Source organism: Meles meles, chromosome 4 (genome assembly GCF_922984935.1).
Source record: "Meles meles chromosome 4, mMelMel3.1 paternal haplotype, whole genome shotgun sequence".
NCBI classification, from domain to species: Eukaryota; Metazoa; Chordata; class Mammalia; order Carnivora; family Mustelidae; genus Meles; species Meles meles.
This window is the reverse complement of record NC_060069.1, coordinates 72,629,695-72,642,581: the sequence shown is the minus strand read 5'-3', so window position 1 is coordinate 72,642,581 and position 12,887 is coordinate 72,629,695.

Genomic DNA, 12,887 nt, shown 5'->3' with positions numbered 1-12,887 from the left:
CGGGGTCTATAAAGAACTCCTCAAACTCAACACACACAAATCAGATAATCATGTCAAAAAATGGGCAGAAGACATGAACAGACACTTCTCCAATGAAGACATACAAATGGCCAACAGACACATGAAAAAATGTTTATCATCACTAGCCATCAGGGAAATTAATATCAAAACCACAGTGAGATACCATCTTACACCAGTTAGAGTGGCCAAAATTAACAAGATAGTAAACAACGTGTGTTGGAGAGGATGTGGAGAAAAGGGAACCCTCTTACATTGTTGGTGGGAATGCAAGTTGGTGCAGCCACTTTGGAAAACAGTGTTGAGATTCCTTAAGAAATTAAAAATAGAGTTACTCTATGACTCTGCAATTGCACTACTGGACATTTACCCCAAAGATACAGATGTAGTGAAAAGAAATGCCTTCTGTACCTCAGTGTTCAAAGCAGCAATGGCCACAGTCACCAATCTGTGGAAAAAAACAAGATGCCCTTCAACAGATGAATGGATAAGGAAGATTTGGTCCATATACACTATGGAGTATTACGCCTCTCTCGGGAAGGATGAATACCCAACTTTTACATCAACATGGATGGGACTAGAGGAGATTATGCTGAGTGAAATAAGTCAAGCAGAGAAAGTCAATTATCATATGGTTTCACTTATTTGTGGAGCATAAGAAATAACATGGAGGACACAGGGAGATGGAGAGGAGAAGGGAGTTAGGGGAAATTGGAGGGGGAGATGAACCATTAGAGGTTATGAACTCTGAAAAACAATCTGATGGTTTTGGAGGGGTGAGGGATGAGAGGTTGGGTGAGACTGGTGGTGGGTGTTATGGAGGGCACATATTGCATGGAATACTGGTTGTGGTACATAAGCAATGAATTCTGAAACACTGAAAAGAAATTTAAAATAATGAATAAAAAAATTCAAATAATGCAAAAGTAAGTGAAGGTATCTAGACAACTAGTTGATATTGTGTTGTTATTTAAAAAAAAAAAAAAAAAAGATTTTTCATGGACAGGTGTTCCTGTCTTGCTGACTCTATTTATTTACCCTTTCTCTTTACACCTAATCATTACCTAAATCTTGCTTATGGAAGTTGCACTAAAATAAATATTTAGCTAAACAATTAAATATGGTCAAACCATCCATTGCTGCTTCCAAGGTAACTCAAGGGCTTGCAAAATATTACATCTCCTTCATATGTGCTAAATTCAGATAACAGAGGGGAGATAATTTTTTAAATTTCATAAAATACTGTTAAAAAACAAAAATAATTTTGGCATTAAATTTAAATTTAAGTTATTAAATTAATTAATTCAATTAATTTAATTAATTTAAATTTAAATTCAATTTAATGCCCAAATTTAAATTTAAATTTGGGCATTAAATTAAATTGTGTGTCCTTTTTTTAAGGAATTTTTTTTATTGTGTTATGTTAGTCACCATACAGTACATTAGTTTTTGATGTAGTATTCCATGATTTGTTGTTTGCATGTAACACCTAGCATTCCATGTAATCCATGCCCTCCTTAATACCCATCAATGGGCTCACCCATTCTCCCATTCCCTTCCCTTTTAAAACTCTCCATTTCTTTTCTGGACTCCACAGTCTCTCATGGTTCATCTCCCACTCCGATTTCTCCCACTTCATTTTTCCCTTCTAATGTTCTCCATGCTGTTTCTTAAATGTCCCACAAATAAGTGAAACCATATAATAATTGACTTTCTCTGTTTGTCTTATTTCACTTAGCATAATCTCCTCCCGTCCTATCCAAGTTGATGCAAAAGTTGGATATTCATTCTTTCTGATGCCTAAATAACATTCCATTGTGTATATGAACCACATTTTCATTGTCTATTCATCTGTTGAAGGGCATCTCAACTCTTTCTATGTTCTCATTATTGTGGACATTGCTGATATGAACTTTGGGGTGCATATAGCCCTTCTTTTCACTTCATCTTTATCTTTGGGGTAAATACCCAGTAGTGCAATTGCAGGGTCATAAGGTAGCTCTATTTTTAATTTTTTGAGGAACCTCCACACTGTTTTCCAAAGTGGCTGCACCAACTTGCATTCCCACCAACAGTGTAAGAGGGTTCTCCTTTTTCCACATCCTCTCCAACACTTGTTGTTTACTTTCTTGTTGATTTTGGCCATTCTAACTGGTGTAAGGTGGTATCTCAATGTGGTTTTATTTTTTTTAAGATTTTATTCATTTATCAGAGAGAGATCACAAGTAGGCAGAGAGGCAGGCAGAGAGAGTGAGAGGGAAGCAGGCTCCCTTCAGAGCAGAGAGCCTGATGTGGGACTCGATCCCAGGACCCTGAGATCATGACCTGAGCCGAAGGCAGTGGCTTAAACCACTGAGCCACCCAGGCGCCCCTCAATGTGGTTTTAATCTTAATATCTCTGATGGCTAATGATGAACATTTTTTTTTAAGATTTTATTTTATTTATTTATTTGACAGACAGAGATCACAAGTAGGCAGAGAGGCAGGCAGAAAGAGAGAGGAGGAAGCAGGCTCCTGTGGAGCAGAAAGCCTGATATGGGGCTCGATCCCAGGACCCTGGGATCATGACCTGAGCCAAAGACAGAGATTTTAACCCACTGAGCCACCCAGGCGCCCCATGATGAACACTTTTTCAAGTGTCTGTTCGCCATTTGTACATCCTCTCTGCAGAAATGTCTGTTCATGTTTTCTGTCTATTATTTGACTTGATTATTTGTTTTTTTGGATGTTGAGCTTGGGAAGTTCTTTGTAGATCTTGGATATCAGCCCTTTATCTGTAGTGTCATTTGCAAGTATTTTCTCCCAGTCTGTGGGTTGCCTCTTTGTTTTGTTGATTGTTTCCTTTGCTGTTCAGAAGCTTTTGATCTTGATGAAGTCCCAAAAGTTCATTTTTGCTTTTGTTTCCCTAGTCTTTAGAGACATGACTTGAAAGTAGTTGCTATGACCAATGTCAAAGATTTGGGGATTTTGATGAATTCCTGTCTCACACTGAGTTCTTTCATCCATTTAGAGTTTATCTTTGTGTATGGTGTGAGCGAATGGTCCAGTTTCATTTTTCTGAATATAGCTGTCCAATTTTCCCAGCACCATTTATTGAAGATGTTATCTTTCTTCCATTGGATACTTTTCTGGTTTTGCTGAAGATTAGTTGAACATAGAGTTGAGATTCCATATCTGGGCTGTCTATTCTGTGCCATTGGTCCATAAGTCTGTTTTTGTTCCACCATGCTGTCTTGGGGATCACAACTTTGTAATATAGCTTGAAATCAGGCAATGCAATGCCCCAGATTTGTTTTTCTTTTTCATCATTTCCTTGGCAATTCTGTGTCTTTTCTGATTCCATACTAATTTTAGGATTGTTTGTTCCAGCATTTTGAAAAATGCTGTTGGTATTTTGACTGGCATGACATTGAAAGTATAGTTTCTCTGGGCAGCATAGTCATTTTAAAGATGTTTAAAGATGTTTAATCTTCCAATCCATGAGATCGGTATGTTTTTCTATCTTTTTGTGTCTTCTTCAATTTCTATCGTGAGTGTTTTGCAGTTCCTAGAGTACAGATCTTTTACCTTTTTGGTTAGGTTTATTCTAAGGTATCTTATAGTCTTTGGTGCTATTGTGAACGGCATTGATTCTTTAATTTCTCTTTCTACAGTTTCATTGTTAGTGTATAAGAAAGCAACTGACTTCTGTGCATTGATTGTGTGTGTGTGTGTGTGTGTGTGTGTGTGTGTGTGTGTGTGTGTATTAGGTATTTTTTCTTCTTCGAATGCTTGGTAGAATTCCCCAGGGATCCATCTTTGACTCTTGCTTTTTGGGGGGTTTTTGATCACTGCTTCAATCTTGTTACTAGTTATTGGTCTATTTAAGTTGTTGATTTCTTCCTATTTCAGTCTTGGAAGTTTATAGGTTTCCAGGAATGCATCCTTTTCTTCTAGGGTTCTTAACATATTGGCATATAACTGTTGATAATAATTTCTGATGATTGTATCTATTTCCTTGGTGTTACTCATGATCTCCCCCTTTCATTCATAATTTTATTAATTTGGGTCCTTTCTCTCTTTGTCTCTCTCTCTCTCCTTTTTTTTTTTTTTTTTTGGATAAGTATGGCCAGTGGTTTATTGATCTTATTAATTCTTCCAAAGAACCAACTTCTAGTTTCATTAATGTGTTCTACTGTATTTCTAATTTCTAATTCATTGATCTCTGCTTTAATCTTAATTACTTCCCTTCTCGAGCATGTCGTAAGTATATCTGTTGTTGATTCTCCAGATCTTTAAGGAGTAAAGATATCTTGTGCCTTCAGGATTTTTCTATTTTTTGGTGAGGCTTGGATGGCTATTTGTTCCCCTTAGAACCACCTTTGCCATATCCCATAGGTTTTGGATTGATGTGTTTTCCTTCTCATTGGTTTCCATGAATTGTTTAAGGTCCTCTATGATTTTCTGATTGACCCATTCTTGAGCAGGATGGTCTTTAGCTTCCAAGTGTTTTAATTTCTTCAAACTTGTCTTGTGATTTTGTTCCAATTTCACAGCATTGTGGTCTGAGAATATTCACAGAATAATCTCAGTCTTTTGGTATTGGTTGAGACCTGATTTATGACCCAGTATGTGGTCTATTCTGGAGAATGTTCCATTCATGTTCAAAAAGAATGAATATTCTACTGTTTTAGGGTGGAATGTTCCGTATATATCTATGAGGTTCATCTGATCCACTGTGTCATTCAAGGCTCTTATTTCTTCATTGATTTTCTGCTTAGTTGATCTGTCTATTGCTGAGAGTGGAGTGTTAAGGTCTCCTATAATTAACTATTATTATCAATATGTCTCTTTATTTTGGCTTACAGTTGGCTTATGTAGTTGGCTGCTCCCATGTTAGTGGAGCATGGAGTTATGCACCATGTTGGTGCATAGATATTTATAATTGCTGGATATTCTTGGTGGATAGACCCTTTGAGAATGATATAGTGTCCTTCTGTATCTCTAACTACAGTCTTTAGCTTAAAATCTAATTTGTCTGATATGAGAATTGTGACCCCAGCTTTCTTTTGAGGTCCATTGGCGTGAAAGATAGTTCTCCAACCCTTCACTTTCAGTCTGGATGTATCTTTAGATTCAAAATGAGTCTCTTGTAGATGGCATATGGATGGGTCCTGTCTTTTTATCCAATCTGTAACCTGTGCTGTTTTATATGAGCATTTAGACCATTCACATTGAGAGTGATTATTGACAGATAAGATTTTATTGTCATTATGTTGCCTGTGAAGCCCTCATTTCTATGGATTGTTTCTGTATATCTCTTTTCTGTATCACTCTTGATGTCTTTCTCTTTTTATAGAAACCCCCTGCCCCCTTAATATTTCTTGGAAGGCTGACTTAGTGGTCACATATTCTTTCAGTCTCTGCCAGTTCTGGAATCTTTCTATGTCTCCATCTATTCTGAATGACAGCCTTGACAGATACAGAATTCTTGGCTGCATGGTCTTCTCGCTTAGTGCCCTGAATATATCTTGCCACTCTTTTCTGGCTTGCCAGGTCTCTGTGGACAGGTACAACATTACTCTGATATTCCTCACTGTCTGTGTAAGGAATCTCTTCCCCCAGATGCCCTTAAAATTCTTTCCTTGGTTTTAAGATTAGGGAGTTTTACTATTACATGCCTGGAGGTTGACCTGCCCTTATTGATTTTTTTTGTAGAATATCCTCTCTGCCTCTAAGTTACCATTACTTGTTTCATTTCCCAGATTAGGGAATTGCTCAGCTACAATTCCATCAAACATATCTTCTGGTCCTCTCTTTCTCTCTCTCCACTCCCTCAGGGATCCCAGTAATTCTAACATTGGAATGTTTCATGGCATCATTTATTTCTCTAATTCTGTTTTCATGGATTTTAAGCTGTTTGTTCCAGGCCTCCTCCTGCTCCTTCTTTATCAATTTGTCTTCACGATCACTAATTCATTCTTCTGCCTCATTTAGCCTAACTATTATAGTATCTAGATTAGATTGTACCTCATTGACAGCATTTTTAAGTTCTGCCAGATCTGCTCTCACTTCTTCCCTTAACAAATCTATGTTGCCATTAATGGTTTTCTCCGGTCTGACAATACCCTAAAGTCTATTTCTAACATCTTGCTTAGATCCTATCCATTAGATCTGCTGGAGAGGCCATTGTCTCCAGGTCTTTTCTTTGTTGGGAATTCCTCCTCCTTGTCAGTCTGTTGAGTTGTGTTTGAGGTGATGTATAGCTGAAAATATCAACCACTATCCAGGCAAGGTGAACCCTGGGAAGTTTCAGAGCAATGAGTAGTCACCATCAAAAAAAAATTAAAAAAAAAAGAAAAAAGAAAAAAAAAAAAAAAGAGAAGAGCCCAGCCAAAATGAGCCCCAAGAGTAAGATTTATAAAGTACAAAAACAAAAGCAAATAAAAAGACTGACAACAGAAAAGAAAAAAAAAGAAAAAAGAAGAAAGAAAGAAAAGGGAGGGGGAGGACAAGGTGATTATAATCCCTCAATGTGGGAGAGGAAGGGTATTTCAGTTCTTCCTACGTGTATCTTGCTATCTATGTTAAAGAACTCAATTTTCCAGAGATACAGGGAAATTAAAACTGGCATATATATTTATATATATATATATATATATATGTGTGTATATGTATATATATATGTATATGTATATATATATTATATATATGTACATATATATGTATATGTATATACATGTATTTGTATATATGTATAATATATGAATAGGGAAAAAAACTACATTGAAGCCTATATCTATTTATCTATCTAGGTAGATAGATAAAGAAAACAAGTATATGTATGAAAAAGTTCAAATTAAAAAGTTATTATGAAATGTTGCATTAAACATCTAGTTGAAATGGTAAGTAAAAAAAAAAACAAGAATCATGAGAAAGAATTAAAAAAAGAAAATGAGAGAGAGAGGAGACTTGTATCTAAGAAATATGCAGGCTGTGAGGCAATAACAGGAGCTTAATATACTGTTCTCCCCTGGTGCTGGGGTTTTACAGTTTTATGGAGACCCTGTGGTTGTTGTCCTCCTGTTATTTCAGCTTGTCCTTAGGGGGAGGGGCCTGTCACATTGTTTTTCAGTCAGTCCTGCGTGGGTGGAGTTGCCCTGCCCCCTTTCAAGGGGCTGGGATCCATGGAAAGCAGTTTTTTTGGCTTTTGTTCTCTGGGGGCTTTTGTTCTCTGGTAGCTTTTTGTGCCTTTTCAGAGGGTCACAGCAAAGTAAACTGTTTGCACCCAGACCTCTGCCTCAGAGAGAAGCCACAGTCTCCTCCTCTCTGAGTGGTCCAGAACACACAGACTCCCCCTCTGCACACTCTGTTGAATTCTGCAGCCTCCAATAGGCAGTGCATGTCCCCAGCAACTGTCTCAGTGGTCAACCGAGGCCCCCGCTTGTCTCTGTACCCCCATGCCACCAAAACTGCAAGCAATATTGGTCCAGGTGAGCCCAGTCCTGGTGACTACCATTCCCAGGACCACTGACTCAAGTTCACACTGGGTTCTCTCAGTCCCAGCAGCAGTGGAGACAGGTGTGGTGGTGTTGCAGTGGCTGTGGTAGTGGCAGCAGCCACCAGCCCCAGGGACTGGTGACTCAAGTCCACGCTGGGTCCTCTCAGACATGGACAGACAGCGGCTCTGGTCGGTCCCAGGACCTTGGGCTTAGGTCCATGCCTGCGGCCGCCTGGTCCCAACAATTGTCCCTTGAGTCCCTCAAGTTCTGTTTGAGTGCTCTTATCAGGCCCTTCCCTTCTCCCAGCCACCAGTCTCCAAACTATTGCTGGTTCCCTAGCACAAGGCACTTTCACATTGGGGTATTACTTTCCAGTGGTTAGCTTCTGATGGCTCCCTCCCACTTCTGTTTATCCTCCAATACTGGTTTGGGCATTCCCACTCTGCTTTCCTCTCCACTGATGTCTTCTGCCCCCATAGAGATCCAGAAGTGTATAATCTTACATCTCGGCTGATTTCATGGGTGTTCAGAGGGCTCCAGTGAATATCCAGCTCAATTCAGGGAACCGGGTCCCCTACTCCTCCACCATCTTTGTCCCTTCCCCTATATTTTGTGTTTCAGATCTGTGGGGGACCAAAAGCTATTCAGGAAATGGTGTTAGAAAAAGAGGCTAATCCTCTGGAGAAAAAAAAATTTGGATTTTTTACTTCACTCCCTATTCTAAAAGAAGTTTCAGATGAATAAATATTTTAACATAAAAAAAGAAACACAAAGTAATAGAAAACAATAAATTCTCTTATTCTCTACTACTTTTAAAAATTCCAAAGATAAGTGGAAAATGCATCTAAGTACATTTCAAAACTCAGAAGTTATAATGAGAAGTGATAATAAATACATAAAAATATAACTGATCTTCTTTGTCCAAAACATCCTATACAAAGAAGATTAAAAGACAAATTGACAACATTTTGGTAATTCATATCAAAAGTTAGAAGTTAACAAAATTCCTACAAATCAGTAAGAGAACAATGGCCCAATAAAAGAATGGCAAAAGACATGAACTGACATCAACACCCTCCCCCAAAAAAATGACTCTTAAGAAATAACATGCTCAAAATCACTCATCCTAAGAGGTATAAACACTAAAGTTGTCAGATCCTGTTTTGCCCCCAAGCAATAAAATAATTGGATCACACTGTGATGGAAAGTGTTACGGAAATAGTCCTTCTCATATGTGCAGCTGGGTAGGAAACTGGTAACGGTTTGGGGAACAGCAATGTGGGGACTATGTATTAAAATTAAAACTGAATGTTTGTTGACCCAGCAATTATACCCACAGGTTTTTTTTTTTAATATATGTATAATTGCATACATTCAAATGATATATATTCACTGCAATTTTGGCTATAATAGCATAAAATTGGAACTACAATTTTTTTATTTTATAACTAGTTAAGTAACTTATCATGATCACATAAAAAAAGAATATTGCACAACCATTTAAAAGAAAAGCAGTCTCTCATGGTTTGTCTCCCTCTTTGCTTCCATTTTCCCTCTCTTCCCCTGTGGTCCTCTGAGCTATTCCTTATGTTCCACAAATGAGTGAAACCATGGTAATTGACTTTCTCTGCTTTCCTTATTTCACTTAGCATAATCCCCTCCAGTTCCATCCATGTCCATGCAAATGGTGCATATTCATCCTTTCTGATGGTTGCATAATATTCCATTGCATATATGAAACACATCTTCTTTACCCATTCATCTGTAGAAGGACATCTTGACTCTTCCACATTTTGGCTAATTTGGACATTACTGCTATGAACATTGGGGTGTGTGTTCCCCTTCTTTTCACTACATCACTACATCTGTGGGGTAAATACCTAGTAGTGCAATTCCTGGGTCATAGGGTAGCACTATTTTTAACATCTTGAGGAATCTCCATACTGTTTTCCAGGAAACAAACTGAGGGTTACAGAAGGGAGGGTGGTGGCGGATGAGATAACCTAGTGATGGGTATTAAGGAGGGCACATGTTGTGATGAACAAGGCGGGGGGAGGTTATACACGACTAATGAATCATCGGAATACTACATCAAAAGCTAATGATGTAATATATGTTGGCTAATTTTACATCACAAAAAAATTAAAAAAATAAAACTGCAAAAAAAAAATAAAAGAAAGGTACATAGTATGACAGGAACTCCAATGGAAAAAAAGCAAGGAGTAAAATAGTTTGTATGATATGCACCATACATATATGTTATCGTTACTAAATTTGGGGGAAGGGGTACTAGATCTGCTGAAAGTCCCCACACACACACACATATACCGGGCATTGTTTCTAGAGTCCTGTCCTCCATTCAACTACTGAACTTCATGAGGTATTCACTTTAGTAAGGTTCTTGGAATAGAAGAATCAGAATCAGAAGCTCTGTATGCAGGTCTCAGCTTTGATATTTATAGAGTGTGTAATCGTGGGTGGGTACCTTAACCTTTCTTAGTCTCAGTTTACCTCAAGTGTAAAGCGAAGTAAAATTTTATTTTCATGAAAGATAGTGTGACAGGACAAATCATAGGCTCTGGGGCTACAGACCTAAGACTAAGTTTTTGTCTGTTAATTCTTGGCTTGGTGTCCTGAACACTGAAGCTCAAAAAGGTTAAATGATTTGGTCAGAGACAGAAGATTGTTACAGGTAGAAAAGACCAGATCTGTTGACCAATTAATTTTAATAATCTATTCACATCAGAGTACATTTTCAAACAGAATTTCCTTGATACCAATATAAAAAGATAAATAAATTCTCTTAAGTTTTTCTTGATCGGCATAAAATTTGTAGCTTTTATTATATATTTTTTAAAAATTATTAAATATCTTGGAGCTTAACAGTATGTTGACTTCAGATTTCTTATTAACCTAGTAGTGCAATTCCTGGGACATAGGGTAGAACTATCTTTAACATCTTGAGGAATCTTTATGCCTTAAAGCAGTAAAAGCTGAAACATGGTATCATGCATTTTTATAATACAACTTTTCCTTTCCCTTTAAATGAAAGTATCATTTAACAAAATAACTTGGCAATAAAAATATAGGGGGATCTGGGTGGCACAGTCAGTTAAGCATCTGCCTTTGGCAAAGGTCAGATCCCAGGGCCCTGGGATCGATCTCCACATCAGTCTCCCTGCTCAGAGAGGTGTTGGCTTCTCACTCTCCCTCTCCCCCTGCTTATGCTCTATCTCGCTTGCTTGCTCTCAAACAAATAAGTAAAATCTTAAAAAAAAAATTAAAAAGAAAAGAAAATATATGGTCTTTAATTTTGTCTTGGATTTTTTGTGGGAGAGTATATTTGGAGGTAAGCTTCAGAACAGGAAAAAATAAATGGCACAACATGGATTGGAAACTAGTAATTTGAATATGTGTGCACGTGTGTGTATTAGTTTTGGTTAAGAGCCTATGTTCTTTTCTATGCATTTAATTTCAACATATTTTTGGAATATTTGAAATAACTTTAATATTTACTTTCCTCAAATTAAAACAGTACAGCAAATACTGTATAATAAACATAATCTTTAGGAATGACTGTGGTCTGAGAACATCAGCAATTCACAGTCCCCTTGGCTAAGACACTCTATGTGAATTCATACAAATGATTACTTGAAGAATTCACATTTTTTAAAAAAGATTTTATTTATTTATTTGACAGACAGATATCACAAGTAGGCAGAGAGGCAGGCAGAGAGAGAGGAGGAAGCAGGCTCCCCGTGGAGCAGAGAGCCCGATGAGGGGCTCGATCCCAGGACCCTGGGATCATGACCTGAGCCGAAGGCAGAGGCTTTAACCCACTGAGCCACCCAGGCGCCTCAAGAATTCATTTTTAATATCAATGCGTAATGCATCCACTATTAAATCCAAGTTCAAGACTACCAAATTTTGTTGCTTAAATTTCCCCTTTGGTTTTAACATTTGTTCCTACTACCCTCACAATTAATAAGTTTATCAGGGTGATTTTGTGCTTCATCTTATTATCCAAAAATATGTTTTCACATACATAAACAATGATCAGAAATCAAAGTTAGGTTATGGAAGGTCATCTAAACAAGTAGAAGAAACTAAAGACAATAGATGGCAGTGTCCTATGACCATAATTACTAAACAAGCAATGAAAAAAGTTTGAAAGCCTCGTTGATACACAGAAAAACGTAATTCAATACAATGTAGCAAAAAAAAAAAAGCCTTAGAAAATATATTTGTAGTGAACTATATAGAAGGATTTTTTTTTCTTTTTAGATAAAAGGTGATTTCAGTAAGACTCTGAAATGAAATAAACAATAGTCTGGGATAGTCGAGAGACATTTATTTATAAACAAAGCAAACAAATACATGCCTTACTTCCAAACTTTATTCAGAATTTAAAAACTTATACCTGAAAACCTTTTAAGATCCACTGAGCATTTCTGGTCACTGAGTTAGATAGAACATGTTCTTAGGCACTGAACCTATGCAATAAGTGGTAAAGAATATCTATGTCATGGATAAAATATATTTCATTCTTACTTTTATTCAATATGCAAATATAAATAAAGCCACAAATTGCAGTTTTGTTAGCAGTGTATTCTGATTTTGGTATAGGCTTGCTGGTCAAAGATCCGAATTTGAAGATACTTAATAGTACTCTACCCTCTAGTACCTATTCAGTTCACAACACCTAGAATAAACTTAAACTTAAAATATTTAAGATATTGAATATCTTAAATGCTTATGGAGTGTAGGAATTACATAATTTTAAGAAATAACAGAGCAGTATACTTGGCATTCTATAATTCTGACAAAACTCCTAAATTTCTTCAAATGAAAGATAAAATTTACTCTGATTGAGAGTTATAAAGATGTTCTCTATAGCATTCTTTAGTTCCTTTGCCAAAATTTCAGGGACTGTCATATGTTTTCCAATACTAGAATAATGTCAGGGTAGTCACTGGATGTTATGTTTTTCAGTATCATGTCTTCAAAGGTAAACTTTAGCTCAGTATTTAAAGAAGGGCAAGTAAAATAGGTACATTTTACTATACGTAAATTGTACTCTAAATAAAATTGAATTTTAAAAGTTTATTGAAACTATAGAAACACTGTGAATAAGAAACTAAGGTTCACCCATATTTGGTGGCCAAAGTCATCAGCTCCTCAGATTCAACTGTGATGACTTTTAGCAACATGCTCTCATAGAGCTCATCCAAAACTAATTCTGTTTCAGAGTTTACCAAGCTTGTGTTGTCATAAAATTATCTGTGCAACTGTTAAACATAGATTCCGTGCCCACCCCCAACCCAAGTCCTACTAAATCTGTATGTTTAACATCTGTACCATGTAATTCTTAAAATGAGCATATTTGAA